This window comes from Arachis hypogaea, chromosome 5 (genome assembly GCF_003086295.3).
Source record: "Arachis hypogaea cultivar Tifrunner chromosome 5, arahy.Tifrunner.gnm2.J5K5, whole genome shotgun sequence".
NCBI classification, from domain to species: Eukaryota; Viridiplantae; Streptophyta; class Magnoliopsida; order Fabales; family Fabaceae; genus Arachis; species Arachis hypogaea.
The window spans coordinates 26980090-26990681 of NC_092040.1; the positions used below are offsets into that span (position 1 = coordinate 26980090).

Below are 10592 nucleotides of genomic sequence, written 5' to 3' on the forward strand. Positions count from 1 at the left end.
TCAACTCAGTGTTGCATCTTAGAGCGCATGAGCATCAATCTATTAGGGTAGAGACCTCATGGAGCACATCCTTTACAATGCTAGAGAGGACTTTAATCTTGTTTCCTATGTACATGCATTTCAAATCGGTGTGGGAGTCCGGTATCTAGAAGTCTTTCCAAATTTCAATGGTTGACCGCTAATGTTTCTTTTTATGCCACCACCTTCTTTCAAGAATGAATTATGGACTTCCATATTTTCAGCACATAAATCAACATTATGAAATGCAAATATTTTTGAAAAAAAAATAGAGCATAAGGCAACCAGCATTCTTCTCATTTTTCACGCACTCATGCATGTGTGTCTTCATGAGATATGCAAAAGAGACTGGAATCCCTTGGATAAATGCATACAGGACCAGAGTGTCACTCAATATTATCCGATGGAAAGACCCAGTTTCAGAAAGTATGAAATAGGTGACAATGCAATATAGTTGGGCATTGATGGGACTAAGGGCATGGTGTACTGGAGTGAGGCCAAAGAAAAAGAAAAATTTGTTACATATAATGCGGAGGGTTGTGGTGAGGTTAACGATCAAATCATAATCCCATTTTCCAGATATGAAAATGGTGATTCTAGAGTCTCGATAACCAAAAGCTTCCCCAATACGGTGCTTATCTAAAATAATTACTTGACCTTTGACACATGAAACAATTCAAGTATCTTGGAAGTCATATTTGCATAAAATTGCCTTACCAAGACAAGGTATACTTGGTGGCAGATTTCGAATACCACAACTTACTGGCAAGTACACCGGGTTGTACCAAATAATAACTCAAGTGAGTGAGTGTCAATCCCACAAGAATTAATGGATTAAGCAATAATAGTTGTGTGATTAAACTAGTCAGACAAGCCAAATTTAGTGTTTTCAGTTCCAATTATCATAAAGAAATGGATCAGTGAATTAATAAAGCAAGTAATGAATGGTTGATGAAAATAGTATGAGAAAATAGTTAAGACTTTCGAGATGTTAAATTTTCGGATTAATGGTTCTTATCACTCACTTTAATCATGTAGAGGTTCAATTCATGGCAAACCTTAATTGATTAAACTCTATAGGCAATTTAATCTCTTCTAACAAAACCAACTGCCAATTTCTTGGTCACTTAATTTAAATTAGAAGTTTAAATCCAATCCTAGTTTATGAGCCACACAAAATCCTAGGTACCCAAAGATAAGATGATTGTATGTCAAGTATCACGTTAACTCCAGGAAATTAGAGAATTATGAGGAATTGATTTTATGCTGTTATTCAAGTGATTTAACTTTTCCAAGATTCAACAAGAATTCAATTAGAAAAAGAGTTATCTTCCAATATACTCTAATTCCTAGGATGAAGAATGGAATCAATCCTTGAAAATAAACCAGTGCATTAATTAAGAGAAGAATGACAATAGTATTAATCCATTAAAATAACAGAGATCATAACCTTAATAATGGAGGTTTAGTTGCTCATGGTTTAGAAAAAAATCTAGCAGAGAAAAGTACGAAAGTGCGGAAGAAGAGAAGAAGAAGAGAAAAGAGAGCCCATATGACTGAATCTTTTCTCCTTTTATATCTAGTCCTAATTGATTTGAAATTAAAATTCTAAAACCTAAAAATATCATCTCTTAATTCAAAACTTATTTAAAAATTAAATTAATTCTAAAGATTTGGTGCTGATTCATGTGAGATTCATTCTGGTTCACGCTACTGGAGCAAAACTTGGCCATCTGGTGTTTGGCGCTACTTGGGCAGCAACCTCTTCACGCTCTTCGAGGTCTCTGCCACCAAACTCCGGATTGTAGTGTTTGGCACCGCCATGGCAGAAATGAATAGTGAGCTTTCTGTATTCTAGCACCAAACTTGGCCATCTGGCGTTTGGCGCCGGGACTCCCGCATGGAATGGTGTGCTAGACGCGATTTGGTGCTAAACACCAATGTCGCGCATTTAGCGCTGTGATGCAAGAGAAAAAGTATAGAGTATTATATATCATTGGAAAGCTTTGAAAGTTGTCTTTCTAATGCTGTTAAAACCATGTCAATTAGATCTTTGTAGCTCAAGTTATGCTCATTGGAGTACGAGGAGGTCAGGGTTGACATCATCCACTTTCTTTCTTTTCTTCTACACGAATGCTGTCAAACTCTCCCAAATTTTACCTGTAGTCAAAAGAATAGCAACACAACTCAAAGTAGCATTCATGATGGTTCAAAACACCAAAATCTCATAAAAATGCAACAAATTTACATCTAAATTACTAAGAAAAGATAAGAAAGATGCTCACGCATCAACCTTGTCACGAATATCAAATATAGGTGTCCATCCTTGGCACTAAAAAATATGAACAAAATACAAGCCCTTTTCAGCCAATGATTCAAGAGAAATTAGTTTGGGGGAGATTGTAGGTCTATGATGAGCGGATAATTTATACGCTTTTTGACATTGTTTTTAGGTAGTTTTTAGTATGATCTAGTTACTTTTAGGGATGTTTTCATTGGTTTTTATGCTAAATTCATATTTCTGGACTTTATTATGAGTTTGTGTATTTTTCTGTGATTTCAGGTATTTTCTGGCTGAAATTGAGGGACCTGAGCAAAACTCTGATAGGAGGCTGACAAAGGACTGCTGATGCTGTTGGAATCTGACCTCCCTGCATTCAAAATAGATTTTCTGGAGCTACAGAACTTCAAATGGCGCACTCTTAACGGCGTTGGAAAGTAGACATCCAGAGCTTTCCAGAAATATATAATAGTCCATACTTTATTCGTAATTAGATGACGTAAACTTGCACTCAACGCCAGTTCCATGCTGCATTCTGGAGTCAAACGCTAGAAACACGTCACGAACCAGAGTTGAACGCCCAAAATACGTTACAACTTGGCGTTCAACTCTAAGAGAAGCCTCAGCTCGTGGATAGATCAAGCTCAGCCCAAGCACACACCAAGTGGGCCCCGAAAGTGGATTTATGCATCAATTACTTACTTCTGTAAACCCTAGTAGCTAGTTTAGTATAAATAAGACATTTTACTATTGTACTAGTTGTCTTTTGACCACATCTTTGGTCTCAGTTTTATTTTATTATCCATCCTAGGAGACTATTGATCACGTTTTGGGGGCTGGCCATTCGGCCATGTCTGAACCTTCATCACTTATGTATTTTCAACGGTGGAGTTTCTACACACCATAGATTAAGGGTGTAGAGCTCTGCTGTACCTCAAGTTTTAATGCAATTACTACTATTTTCTATTCAATTCGATTTATTCCTATTCCAAGATATTCGTTGTACTTCACCATGATGAATGTGGTGATCCGTGACACTCACCATCATTCTCACCTATGAACGAGCGTGACTAACAACCACTTTTGTTCTACCTTAGACCGGGTGCATATCTCTTGGATTTCTTAATCAGAATCTTCGTGGTATAAGCTAGAATTGATGGCGGCATTCATGGGAATCCGGAAAGTTTAACCTTGTCTGTGGTATTCCGAGTAGGATTCCGGGATTAAATGACTGTGACGAGCTTTAAACTCGCGATTGCTGGGCGTGATGACAAACGCAAAAGAATCAAGGGATTCTATTTCAACATGATCGAGAACCGACAGATGATTAGCCGTGCTGTGACAGAGCATTTGGACCATTTTCACTGAGAGGATGGGATGTAGCCATTGACAACAGTGATGCCCTACGTACAGCTTGCCATAGAAAGGAGTGACAAAGATTGGATAAAAGCAGTAGGAAAGCAAAAATTCAAAAGGAACACAGCATCTCCATGCACCTATCTGAAATTCCCACTATTGAATTATATGAGTAACTATTTACTATTTTATTGCTTCACGTATACTATAATTTCTTAATACAGTTGAATCCGCCTGACTGGGATTTACAAGATGACCATAGCTTGCTTCATACCAACAATCTCTGTGGAATCGACCCTTACTCACGTAAGGTATTACTTGGACGACCCAGTACACTTGCTGGTTAGTTGTGCGGAATTGTGACAAAGTGTGATTCATGTTTAAGAGCACCAAGTCTTTGGAGCCATTGTTGATGATCACAATTTTGTCCACCAAATTTTTGGCGCCGTTGCCGGGGATTGTTCGAGTATGGACAATTGACGGTTTATCTTGTTGCTCAAATTAGGTAATTTTCTTTTTATTTTCTTTTCAAAAAAGTTTTCAAAAATCTTTCAAAAATTTGTCTTTATTTTCGTTTTTCTAAAGAATATTTTCGAAAAAAATAATAAAAATACAAAAAAAAATCATAAAATCATAAAAATCAAAAAAATTTTTTATGTTTCTTATTTGAGTCTTGAGTCAATTTTTAAGTTTGGTGTCAATTGCATGTTTTAAAAATCTCTTGCATTTTTCAAAAATTCATGCATTCATAGTGTTCTTCATGATGTTTTCTTGTTTGATAAGTCTTCATGCATTTTTGGTAAGTCTTCTTGTTTGATCTTGATGTTTTCTTGTTGTGTGTCTTTTATTATTTTTCATGTGTATTTTTGCATTCATAGTATCTAAACATTAAAGATTTCTAAGTTTGGTGTCTTGCATGTTTTCTTTGCATCAAAAATTTTTTCAAAAATATGTTCTTGATGTTCATCATGATCTTCAAAGTGTTCTTGGTGTTCATCTTGACATTCATAGTGTTCTTGCATGCATCATGAGTTTTGATTCATAATTTTTATGTTGTGAGTCATTTTTGTTGTTTTTCTCTCTCATCATTAATAATTCAAAAATAAAAAATATATTTTCCTTATTTCTCTCCTAATTTTTGAAAATTTGAGTTGACTTAGTCAAAAAATTTTAAAATTAGTTGTTTGTCATAAGTCAAGTCAAAATTTCAATTTTAAAAATCCTATCTTTTCAAAAATTTTTTCAAAAATTAAATCTTTTTCATTTTTATCTATTAATTTCGAAAATTTTAAAATTATTTTCAAAATCTTTTTCTTAATTTTATTTCAAATTTTCAAAATTACACTAACAATTAATGTGATTGATTAAAAAATTTGAAGTTTGTTACTTTCTTGTTAAGAAAGGTTCAATCTTTAAATTCTAGAATCATATCTTTTAGTTTCTTGTTAGTTAAGTAATTAATTTTAATTTTAAAAATTTAATCCTTTTCAAAATATCTTTTTCTTAAAAATCATATCTTTTTTTATATCTTTTTATCATATCTTTTATATCATATCTTTTTCAAAATTTTATCTTTTTCAAAAATTTGATTTTAAAATATCTTATCTAACCTCTTATCTTCTTATCTTTTCAAATTTGATTTTAATATCTTTTTCAACTAACTAATTAACTTTTTGTTTGTTTCTTATCTTTTTCAAAACCACCTAACTACTTCTCCCTCTCTAATTTTTGAAAATATCTCATCTCTTTTTCAAAATTCTTTTTTAATTAATTAATTGTTTTAAATTTTAATTTTAATTTTATCTTCCTTTTTATTTTCGAAAATCATTAACTACTTTTCAAAATTAACTTCCGAATTCTCTCTCTCATCTTCTTCTATTGATTTATTTATTTACTAACACTTCTCTTCACCTCTCTTCATCTCCAATCACTGCTTCTATCCTCACCCTTGTGTTTGGATTCTTCTTCACTTTTATTCCTTTCTTCTTCTACTAATAATAAGGATCCTCTTTACTGTGACATAAAGGATTCCTCTTCCTTTTCTTTTTGTCTTCTCTTTCATATGAGCAGGAACAAGGAAAAAGGCACTCTTGTTGAAGCTGATCCTGAACCTGAAAGGACTCTGAAGAGGAAACTAAGAGAAACTAAATTACAACAATCCAGAGGCAACCTTTCTGAAATTTTCGAAAAAGAGAAGGAGATGGAAGCCGAACCCAACAACAATAATGCAAGGAGGATGCTTGGTGATTTTACTAAACCCACGTCCAAGTTTGATGGAAGAAGCATCTCAATTCCTGCCATTGGAGCAAACAATTTTGAGCTGAAACCTCAATTAGTTGCTCTAATGCAACAGAACTGCAAGTTTCATGGACTTCCATCTGAAGATCCTTACCAGTTTTTAACTGAGTTCTTGCAGATCTATGAGACTGTTAAGACGAATGGAGTAGATTCTGAAGTCTACAGGCTCATGCTTTTCCCTTTTGCTGTAAGAGACAGAGCTAGAACATGGTTGGACTCACAACCTAAAGATAGCCTGGACTCCTGGGATAAGCTGGTCACGGCCTTCTTAGATAAATTCTTTCCTCCTCAAAAGCTGAGCAAGCTTAGAGTGGATGTTCAGACCTTCAAGCAAAAAGATGGTGAATCCCTCTATGAAGCTTGGGAAAGATACAAGCAGATGACCAAAAAGTGTCCTTCTGACATGTTTTCAGAGTGGACCATATTAAATATATTCTATTATGGTCTATCTGAGTTTTCCAAGATGTCATTGGACCACTCTGCAGGTGGATCCATTCACCTAAAGAAAACGCCTACAGAAGCTCAGGAACTTATTGACATGGTTGTAAATAACCAATTCATATATACTTCTGAGAGGAATTTCGTGAATAATGGGACACCTCAGAGGAAGGGAGTTCTTGAAATTGATGCTCTGAATGCCATATTAGCTCAGAACAAAGTGTTGACTCAGCAAGTCAACATGATTTCTCAAAATCTGAATGGATGGCAAAATGCATCCAATAGTACTAAAGATGCATCTTCTGAAGAAGAAGCTTATGATCCTGAAAACCCTGCAATGGCAGAGGTAAATTACATGGGTGAACCTTGGTGGACGAAATTGTGATCATCAACAATGGCTCCAAAGACTTGGTGCTCTTAAACATGAATCACACTTTGTCACAACTCCGCACAACTAACCAGCAAGTGTACTGGGTCGTCCAAGTAATACCTTACGTGAGTAAGGGTCGATCCCACAGAGATTGTTGGTATGAAGCAAGCTATGGTCATCTTGTAAATCCCAGTCAGGCGGATTTAAAAGGATTAAGAGATTATTGGTTTAAATAATGATAATAAAATAAATAGAAAATAAAGATAAAGTTACTCATGTAATTCAATGGTGGGAAATTCAGATAGGTGTATGGAGGTGCTGTGTTCCTTCTGAATCTTTGCTTTTCTACTTCTTCCTTCCAGTTTTTTATCACTCCTTTCTATGGAAAGTTGTATGTAGGGCATCACCATTGTCAATGGCTACATTCCATCCTCTCAGTGAAAATGGTCCAAATGCTCTGTCACAGCACGGCTAATTATCTGTCGGTTCTCAATCAGGTTGGAATAGAATCCAGTGATTCTTTTACATCTGTCACTAACGTCCAGCCTTTAGGAGTTTGAAGCTCGTCACAGTCATTCAATCCCAGAATCCTACTCGAAATACCACAGACAAGGTTAGACTTTTCGGATTCCCATGAATGCCGCCATCAATTCTAGCTTATACCACGAAGATTCTGATCAAGGAATCCAAGAGATATGCGCCCGGTCTAAGGTAGAATGGAAGTGGTTATCAATCACGCGCGTTCATAGGTGAGAATGATGATGAGTGTCACGGATCATCACATTCATCAAGTTGAAGTGCAACGAATATCTTAGAACAGGAATATATCGAATTGGATAGAAAATAGTAGTAATTGCATTAAAACTTGAGGTACAGCAGAGCTCCACACCCTTAATCTATGGTGTGTAGAAACTCCACCGTTGAAAATACATAAGGGTGTGGAGCTCTGCTGTACCTCGAGTTTTAATGTAATTACTACTATTTTCTATTCAATTCGATTTATTCCTGTTCCAAGATATTCGTTGCACTTCACCATGATAAATGTGGTGATCCATGACACTCACCATCATTCTCACCTATGAACGAGCGTGACTGACAACCACTTCCGTTCTACCTTAGACCGGGCGCATATCTCTTGGATTTCTTAATCAGAATTTTTGTGGTATAAGCTAGAATTAATGGCGGCATTCATAGGAATCCGAAAAGTTTAACCTTGTCTGTGGTATTCCGAGTAGGATTCTGAGATTGAATGACTGTGACGAGCTTCAAACTCGCGATTGCTGGGCGTGATGACAAACGCAAAAGAATCAAGGGATTCTATTCCAACATGATCGAGAACCGACAGATGATTAGCCGTGCTGTGACAGAGCATTTGGACCATTTTCACTGAGAGGATGGGATGTAGCCATTGACAACAGTGATGCCCTACATACAGCTTGTCATAGAAAGGGGTGACAAAGATTGGATAAAAGCAGTAGGAAAGCAGAAATTCAAAAGGAACACAGCATCTCCATGTACCTATCTGAAATTCCCACTATTGAATTATATGAGTAACTATTTACTATTTTATTCCTTCGCGTATACTATAATTTCTTAATACAGTTGAATCCGCCTGACTGGGATTTACAAGATGACCATAGCTTGCTTCATACCAACAATCTCTGTGAGATCGACCCTTACTCATGTAAGGTATTACTTGGACGACCCAGTACACTTGCTGGTTAGTTGTGCGGAGTTGTGACAAAGTGTGATTCATGTTTAAGAGCACCAAGTCTTTGGAGCCATTGTTGATGATCACAATTTCGTCCACCAGTCTAGCAACAATTTTATTTTGAATAATATGCCAATTTGTCACATTTAAAATTTTGTTAGAATCAAAGTTTACTTTTGTAAACTTGGTATACTTGGATTTGAAAGAAATTGAGTCATGCAATTCGGGTTCACAGATGGGATGAAGAGATAAGGGATCTTTTCTCCTTTAAAATTGGAATGTGCAGCATTTTTCCAAGCTTTTTTGGTTGAAAAGCATATATATCTCCCTTGATATGCAATATCCTTCCTATCTTGATATTATCATCCTTGATTGATACCTACAATATTTCATCATAAAGTTAGTTATAATAAAAAATAATTAAGTATGTTTGTCATTATAAGGGACAACTCAAATCTTAAATAAAAAATCTCTCCCTTGATGACAAAAATAATTAAACTATCAAAATAAAGAGAGAGTGTAATATGACTTGTTTGAAATTCAGTGTGCTTTCCCTGTTTATGAGCATCCATTAATCAAGAGTAATTATTCATGGTTGTAGAACCTAAACACATACTAAATAGAAAACATAGAGCTAAAACAATGCTAAAGATAATAACCTAATTTAGCACCCAGAGATTATTACCAACAAAAAGTTCAGGAACAAGTTAGAAACAATAAGCAAAAGGTATGAACCAAAGAACATAACAAGCTAGAAATAGCATAAAATAATCCAAAAACCAATAGCAATCTAATCTTTACTTTACTTTCTCTCCATCTGTCATAAGTGAGGGAGACTAAAGGTACCTACAATAGAAAAAAGTCTAAGCAGATAATAAAAAAAGTGGCCATAAGTTATTACAGTTATCGAAATAAAACTAGAATAGGAGATAAAATAAAAAAGTGCATTATAAAATAAAAACAACAGCATTAATGAGATATTCACTAGGCATCAGACTCAGACCCCCCAGCTAAAGCTACCACTTCCTTTTCTTCAACCTCCGAAAAGTAGGAAAAGTTGTTGAGCTCCTTAAAGTACTGTTGCACGATGCCGATATGTTGCTTTGACTTTTTAACCTCCAACTCTAGATCGACTTCAACTCGGTGTTACATCTTAGTTTGCGTGAGCGTCAAATCTGTTAGGGTAGAGACATCATGGAGTACATCCTTTACAATGCTAGAGAGGGCTTTAATCTTGTTGCCTGTGTACCTCTTTTTCAAATCGGTGGGGGAGTCCGGTATTTAGAAGATAAAAAAAATTAAACACACTCTTGAATGTATTAAGGTACAAGAAAGACTACAAAGAAAAATAATTCATTAAATTAAATAAAATTTAAGTTACAAAATAAATATATAGTACCTGAAATAAAAATATGTAGTTCCTCACATGATAAAGAAATTAAACCAAATCAATCACATTACAAAATATTATTTTTTTACAAAAAATAAAAATATTAGTATATGAAGTTTAAGGAACAACTATGATAGAAGATATTACGAGAGGGTACAAGGGAAGAATTGAATAAAGGAGGAATTGAAACATGAACAATTTGAATGGAGAGTATGTGAGAGAAAAAAAAAGGTGAAATCAGCAACTTTACAAAAAAACAGTAGGAATCCTAAGAAACTAACTTCAGTAAACCTCCTCAAGAAATTCTCTAAACTCAATATGAGGGAGGAGAGCTCTTTTGAGTTGAAGCTACTAAGACACACCAAACTAAAAAGAGCACAAAAGAGGGAAGAAGTTAGACAAGAAGGGCAGGGGACATAATGAGGGAGACAAGGAGGAGTCAGGATTGAAGAACTAAATGAGAACGACATTGTGGCTATTACATATAACATAACTACATTTGAATCTAGAGTGAGTGGTGCACGAAATTGCAATCACACTTTTGCAATTCCGCACAACTAACCAGCAAGTGCATTGGGTCGTCCAAGTAATACTTTACGTGAGTAAGGGTCGATCCCACGGAGATTGTCAGCTTGAAGCAAGCTATGGTTATCTTGTAACTCTTAGTCAGGATATCAATAATTATCAGATTTAATTGTGAAAAGTAAAAGAACATGAAATAAGTACTTAT

The 10592-nt window shown here is 35.1% G+C and overlaps 1 non-coding gene across 1 annotated transcript; it reads right to left on the reverse strand.

Moving 5' to 3' along the window:
- Positions 1-6254: 6254 nt before the first annotated feature.
- On the reverse strand, positions 6255-6358 carry LOC112804466 (small nucleolar RNA R71). Its single transcript, XR_003203081.1, has one exon. It is a non-coding gene; the product is annotated as a small nucleolar RNA R71 (small nucleolar RNA).
- Between the last annotated feature and the right edge of the window lie 4234 nt (positions 6359-10592).